Source organism: Rhinopithecus roxellana, chromosome 10, assembly GCF_007565055.1.
Source record: "Rhinopithecus roxellana isolate Shanxi Qingling chromosome 10, ASM756505v1, whole genome shotgun sequence".
Classification (NCBI taxonomy): Eukaryota; Metazoa; Chordata; class Mammalia; order Primates; family Cercopithecidae; genus Rhinopithecus; species Rhinopithecus roxellana.
In genome coordinates this window covers 71,487,650-71,495,523 of record NC_044558.1, presented here as the reverse complement: position 1 = coordinate 71,495,523, position 7,874 = coordinate 71,487,650, and positions in this window count along the sequence as shown.

The window sequence follows — 7,874 nt, the reverse complement described above, 5'->3', positions numbered from 1 at the left end:
GTGTCCCCACCCAAGTCTCATCTTGAATAGTACCCATAATTGCCACATGTCATGGGAGGTAATCTAATCATGGGGGCAGTTACCCTCATGCTGTTCTTGTGACAGTGAGTTCTCACGAGAGCTGAAGGTTTTATAAGGGTCTTTTCTCCCTTTTGCTTGGCACTTCCTCTTGCTGCTGCCACTTGAAGAAGGACTTGTTTACTTCCCCTTCTGCCATGATTGTAATTTTCCTGAGGCCTCCTCAGCCACGCTGAACTGTGAGCCAATTAAACCTCTTTCCTTCATAAATTACCCAGTTTTGGGTATATCTTTAGTAGCATGAGAAGGGACTAATACAGCGGGGAACTAGATAGATAGACACAGTTCCCTTGTGGATCATACAGTCTAATTATATAATGTAAGGGACTGGAAATAGTTCCTTTCTCCATCAGCATCTTCTCTTTATTTTCCTTTTATATTCCTCACATATTTTATGAATACCTTCCATTAGCCAGATTCTTTTCTATGATGAATAAGACAGATAAAGGCTCCTTTCCTCTCATGGGGTTTACCCTTCAGTGAGGAGAAAAAGAAAATTAGTAAACCCAAAGCCCCAAGTTAATTATAGATTGTGACAATTGCACTGAAGTAAATAAACAAAGTAATGTGTGGAGAGACTGACTTCAAAGGGTGAAGGTTAGGCAAAGTCACTTATGAGGTGCCATCTGATGAGAAGTGATGGATGGAGGCCTTTGGGTCATGACTAGAACTGGGGCAGACTGTGAGTCATTTGAGGCACACATGCCTTTGGTGGAATACTACCTCTACTACTAACACCACCAGCTATTATTTATTGAGCATTTCCTGTGTACCAGACTGTGTGTTAAACATTTTGCATACTTTATTCAATCTTTGCAGGAAACCTAGGAAATGGATATTATTACTTCTATTTTCCAATGAGGAAACTGAGGAAGCTCAGAGATGTCAGGTGATTTGTTCAGGGACACACAATAAGTGGCAGAGTGGGCAATTAAATTTGGCTGTGTGTGCTGGCTAAGCCTGCAGTCTTTGACACCACAAGATTTCCACCTTTGGTGATACAAGGCTGTGCTGCTGACTGCAGAGGAAGCATGACAAAATAGCAAGTACACAGCCTTGCTATGATAAGGATGGTTAATATTAAAAAGAGTAATAGTAATGATTTAACCCTATCGAGCACCTACGCTATTCAAGGTTCATGCAAAGCACCTTAACATTCATTAGTTCATATGATCTTCAAAATAATCCTATGAAATACAGATGGGGAAAGTGGGTTTTAAAAAGGTTAAGCAACTGGGCCACGGCCACTAAACTGGTAAGTGGTAGGACCAGATTCACACCACGAGGTCTGGTTCTGAATCTTGGACTCCCTGCCCTTCTGCTTCCCTAATAAAAGGAGTTAATGCCTGTGCAATGGTCTTAGACACAGACAGAGTAAAGCTTGAAATAACTCACCTCCTTCATTCCTGCCATAGCTCTTTTTTTTTTTTTTCCTGGCCTGGTTCCTGATTTGTGTGACCTTGTCTTCTTGACTTGTGGGACAGTTGCTACAGAATTGCTATGCTCTCTTTCCCCATTCTGATTTATGAGGGTTGACGGTTATTGGCAAGTACCTGGTCATGTCACAGGATAATTTGCCACTTTTTTCTATCTTTAGAATGCTGTCAACCCAGCATTAAATCACCTTCAATCATTAATAAGCTGGTACGGGTTATCTGTCATCATCTTTCCATAGACGGGGGGTAGCAGCAAGCAGGACACAGAGCAGCTAAGCTGGGATGCTAAGGAGGATGCCTGGCCAGGTTCAGAGCCTGTGGCAGGCTCGGGAGCAAAGCCTTAGCAAGGACTCTGAAAAGCCAGGGTGGAAATGAAGATGGAGACTCCCAGGGATTGTGATCCCTCCAGGAAGGAAAGAGGCTCCTTGAAATGCAGGAAGAATAGAGAAACAAAGCAAACTTCAGTTTTGCCAGTGCAGCCTTTCCATGTTCACATTGATGCTGAATCCACGATGGTGCCACAATGGTACCAGTCTATATCATATTGCTCTATCACAGCAATGATGGCATCAGATGGCAGTGAATACTGGGTGAATACAGGGTTTACATCTCCATGTTGCTCTTCAACTGTGGCTAAAATCGAGCCTTACCCTGTTTTTGGCAAATCTACTTTTGGAATGTTTGACCTGTTCTGCTTGGGCTAGTCCATGGCTTGGATTGGATGACATGTCAGGGGAAGACCTGGCAGCATTCCCTTCACCCTTGGGATTGATTTGTTTTGGGGTTAGTGGGATATGGCCTCATTCTCTGTGATTTGGGACTGAGCTGCACTGGGTTTGGGAGAGAAACGAAGTTCATTCTTTATCCGCCAACCCTAGATTTTCAGGTCTATACCACCATGGTTTCAATACCTGCCATGGGGCTGCACTGTTTGAAATTCCTTTTATTTTTAAAAACTTAAATCTGAAAAAATGGTGGGAAGTTGTATATTCAAAGAGTGGCTTTATGCCTCACCTTCATCTTGGATTTTTGTGTGAAAAAGTATTTTGGCATCAGTGTTCCATGTTCTTTTCAGGCTAGCTGTATATAATAACCAGGTATCCATGCTAGACACATGAAAACTGTTAATTGGTTCACTGTTGAAAAAGGATTAGAACTGGGCCTGTGAAATGTTTTACAGAATAGCTTTATGTGGAAGAAGTTCTCAGTAAAAGCTAGAACAATATCAGTGTCGTCTCTAATGTTTGAAGGTTGATCAGCACAGTAAGCCAGAAGTCAGTGGATTCTGCTTTTTGCTTTGGCCTTAATTAGCTGTGTGACAGTGCCAAATCTCCTGGCTCTTTAAGTCTTATTTCCTCAAAGTAAGGTTTGGGGGTGGAGTGTGGAAGACAGGAGGCTGCAGTAGCTGAGTCCTATGCACCCTTCTAACCACGATTACTTTTTAATGAAAGTGAATCTAGACTTCTACAAACTGTCTTTTTGAGTCACTGTCAGAGGCAGCAACTTGACTTTGAAAGCTCTTGTGTTTTCACATTCTAACATATAGTTTCTATCTGTATTTTAAAATCATGATGGCAATCTTTGCCATGAATTCGGGGTTCAGCATTCTATTTCAGGCTCTGATAGTTGTGTGATAACGGGGTGAAAATATTTTCACTGAATCTTTTAAATTGTAGGATATCTTCTCTTTGGGTTTTCAAATTATAACTTTGAACATAATCTTTTCTCATTAGCAGAGGCTTTGTTGAAGCTTTAGACACAGATATCAAAAATCAGTCAGCTTTCTGGACTTTAAAAAAAAATCTTTTTGGCAAGCTTCAATGTGTTGGAACAACCATGATACATAAAGGGACTACTTTGCCTGTTAATAGAAGTGCTAAAGACCAGGCTAACAGGTTTGCTGCTGTGCTAATACAGAATAATCTCTGATAACTATAATTAACTTGAACGCTCCTGTCATAGGTTGACTCACCAGAACACTCACACCCTTCTGGACTGATATTCATTCCTCTTTCAGATACGAGCAGATGCTTCCAACAACTGTCTACAGCCACGATGCCTTAGCCTTGGTTTGTACGCATTTATCCCTGGCAGGCACACTATCTATTTTAGGAAGGTATTTTGACACTTTACCTCTTGGCTACAGTGTCTCCAAAAATGCACTCAGTGGACAGAACAGTCTCTCTCCTTGCAGGCGTGCAGGCGACAGTCAGCCCCAGCATGTTCTGTGGCAGAGTCAGCTGGCCCAAGACCAAAGCAGCTCATTAGTATTGGGTCTGTTCTAGGGCTCAAGGAAGATGCCCTGCCATTCACTGACAGCTTTTCTCTGGGCTTTCTCTCCTCGCAGCCATTCTTATTCTGTGAAAGGGCTACACAGCTATGCTTGGAAATTCTAATCAAGGTGTCATTGGATAAGGATGATCGTGTTGTGGGGCTTCAAGTCTGGACTCTTCTGACTGCTCTCTAGTTTTTCCTGGCAATCCTGTAAACTGATTGGCTTTTCAGGGAAAGCTGTTCTTTCTCTGCATAAGTTTAGCAGAGAGTTGGGGAGACTATCTGCTGCTTCCTTTTGGGGCAAAGGTAGGAATCATGATGATGAAGCATTTAGCAAATGAGGCAAGTAACGAATGCCTCTCTGACATGCAAATAAATGAGCATAGAAACAAAAATTAAGGGATTTATGTGAAACATGGTCATAGTTTATTTTCTAGATCTGGGCCAGATAAGTTATATCAGGAAAGACAAATCTAACCCAATGAGAATACATTAGTGAATTTCACCAGGAAGTAGTAGTGAGGAGGTGCTTCAATGAGGCTTCTTAATGGAGTGGGCTTCAGGAATGATGTGATGGTCATATTTTCTGAAAAATTTTTGGTTTGCTAGAAATCCATCTTCTCCATATTCTCAAACCCTAACCTCATAGCACGTAAACTACACTGTCAAGTGAACCTGCTGATTGGTGCTAATGACATTTACCAAAAACACAAAGTGCTTTTAGAGGAAAAAGAAGTCTATTCTTAATGCTGTTTTTAGGAAATATTTTAAAAATTACAGAATAGCAGCTGTCAAGTTTTCTGGCATGAAACATAGTTTTATTTGTTTTCGGACATCTTGGGAAAGTCTTAACTTATTCTTTATTACATTTTCCTTATTTTTTTCTTAGGCTTACGCATCCCCTCTAATGGATTTTTGTAAGTCAGTCATTAGAAGGGGTAAGGATTCATACATTTCTTTAACATTATCCTGCGAGAAGGAAAATCTTATTACATTATGTGTCCTGAATAAGAAAAGCTATACAAATTGTTGAGAATAATATCTATGTGAGCAATCACATTGGCAAAAAACCCAGAAACAACTATTAGACGGGGCATGTATTCTTTTGGAGTTATCAAATGTAACTGATGAGATTTGCTGTGAATCTCCGTTGGTGCCAGCAAGACTGGAGGAGAAAACAGAGTTTTCCCAGATCTGGAAAATTTGGGCAATGTCTCCCAAACAACCGCGTAAAGACCTCCATGCATTGACAGCTCCAAGATTCTAAGAGAGATAATCTGTTCCAAGATTTAGAAAACAGTGGTTGAGAATCAGGACATTTCCTGAGGATGAACGACCAGCTGGAAGGAATTAATTCACAGCATTAAGTTCAACTAAGTGCCATTAACCCACCTGTTCCTGGTATTGCTCTGGACTAGTCATCATTTCTGCGGGACACATGTGCTGCTTTCCATCCAGGTGAACTGGAGACAGCAGAACAATTGTTCCTGGATAAGATGTCCCATAATACTATTCTTGTGAGTTTGAAAGTTTCCTTAAATGGCAGGGGCCATTAGCAGGGAAGTTTAATGCTGTTACTGGCAACTGAGGCTGGAAGGGTGGATCTAGCAGGCAACAGGGCAGAGAACTGGCATGGTGCCTCTAGTCTGTTGGTTGTGCCAACAATCTCCAAACTCCACGTGCCTAGGGGTGTTCAACAAATCCATAATCTTGTAAATCTCAGCACTGGAACCTATCTCAGGGCAACTTTTTGAAAGTTAAATAAGTTTGATAGGAGGTAAAAGGAGTGATTGAATTAAATTAGAGGAAAAGAGAAATAACTGCCTGGGAGTATTCATAAAACTATTGTTATTACTTTTTAGGCCTTTGCAATTATACTTCAAAGTCAGGGAGCATCTTCAAAATTTCTCTGTTTTCTTTTAGTCATTAATGATATCCTCTATTTGTTATTCTTTTACAGTACAGCATTTTTCAAAGTGAGTGAATAGGAATTTTTATTAAGCAGATAAGCACAGCAGTAAAGTAAAGAAGTCGGTGCAATTTCTAGATGGGAGAATCTCTTGTTACTTTAGTTACAATATCTGCAGTTAAATTGTTTTGATTATTAGTCTACTGAAATATACAGTACAATTTACATTTTGCTTCATTTTGAGACCTTAAACAAAGCATGTTTCAAATGACAGCAAAAATCACATTTGAACATTTTTACCTTTAGAAATTCACATTTTAGTTTTCTACTGATTAAATGCATTCTCCAAAAAAAAAAAAAAAACAGTGTATCTGAGTATAAAAGGGAATATCTGGAATACAATTATTTAAAATATTCCACTTTGCATTTATAATACATTTCAGAATGCAGAATGAATATTTTATGCAGAATCCATTTTTGACTTGAAGATGTTTTTTTTTTGTTTTTTTGTTTTTTTGTTTTTTATTATTATACTTTAAGTTCCAGGGTACATGTGCATAACGTGCAGGTTTGTTACATATGTATACTTATGCCATGTTGGTGTGCTGCACCCATCAACTCATCAGCACCCATCAATTCATCATTTATATCATGTATAACTCCCCAATGCAATCCCTCCCTCCTCTCCCCTCCCCATGATAGGCCCCAGTGTGTGATGTTCCCCTTCCCGAGTCCAAGTGATCTCATTGTTCAGTTCCCACCTATGAGTGAGAACATGTGGTGTTTGGTTTTCTCTTCTTGTGATAGTTTGCTAAGAATGATGGTTTCCAGCTGCATCCATGTCCCTACAAAGGACGCAAACTCATCCTTTTTTATGGCTGCATAGTATTCCATGGTGTATATGTGCCACATTTTCTTAATCCAGTCTGTCACAGATGGACATTTGGGTTGATTCCAAGTCTTTGCTATTGTGAATAGTGCCGCAATAAACATACGTGTGCATGTGTCTTTGTAGTAGAATAATTTATAATCCTTTGGGTATATACCCAGTAGTGGGATGGCTGGGTCATATGGTACATCTAGTTCTAGATCCTTGAGGAATTGCCATACTGTTTTCCATAATGGTTGAACTAGTTTACAATCCCACCAACAGTGTAAAAGTGTTCCTATTTCTCCACATCCTCTCCAGCACCTGTTGTTTCCTGATTTTTTAATGATTGCCATTCTAACTGGTGTGAGATGGTATCTCATTGTGGTTTTGATTTGCATTTCTCTGATGGCGAGTGATGATGAGCATTTTTTCATGTGTCCGTTGGCTGTATGAATGTCTTCTTTTGAGAAATGTCTGTTCATATCCTTTGCCCACTTTTTGATGGGGTTGTTTGTTTTTTTCTTGTATATTTGTTTGAGTTCTTTGTAGATTCTGGATATTAGCCCTTTGTCAGATGACTAGGTTGCAAAGATTTTCTCCCATTCTGTAGGTTGCCTGTTCACTCTGATGGTAGTTTCTTTTGCTGTGCAGAAGCTCTTTAGTTTAATTAGATCCCATTTGTCAATTTTGGCTTTTGCTGCCGTTGCTTTTGGTGTTTTAGGCATGAAGTCCTTGCCCATGCCTATGTCCTGAATGGTACTAGCTAGATTTTCTTCTAGGGTTTTTATGGTATTAGGTCTAACATTTAAGTCTCTAATCCATCTTGAATTAATCTTCGTATAAGGGGTAAGGAAAGGATCCAGTTTCAGCTTTCTACATATGGCTAGCCAATTTTCCCAGCACCATTTATTAAATAGGGAATCCTTTCCCCATTTCTTGTTTCTCTCAGGTTTGTCAAAGATCAGATGGCTGTAGATGTGTGGTATTATTTCTGAGGACTCTGTTCTGTTCCATTGTTCTATATCTCTGTTTTGGTACCAGTACCATGCTGTTTTGGTTACTGTAGCCTTGTAGTATAGTTTGAAGTCAGGTAGCGTGACGCCTCCAGCTTTCTTCTTTTGACTTAGGATTGTCTTGGCAATGTGGGCTCTTTTTTGGTTCCATATGAACTTTAAAGCAGTGTTTTCCAATTCTGTGAAGAAACTCATTGGTAGCTTGATGGGGATGGCATTGAATCTATAAATAACCTTGGGCAGTATGGCCATTTTCACGATATTGATTCTTCCTATCCATGAGCATGGTATGT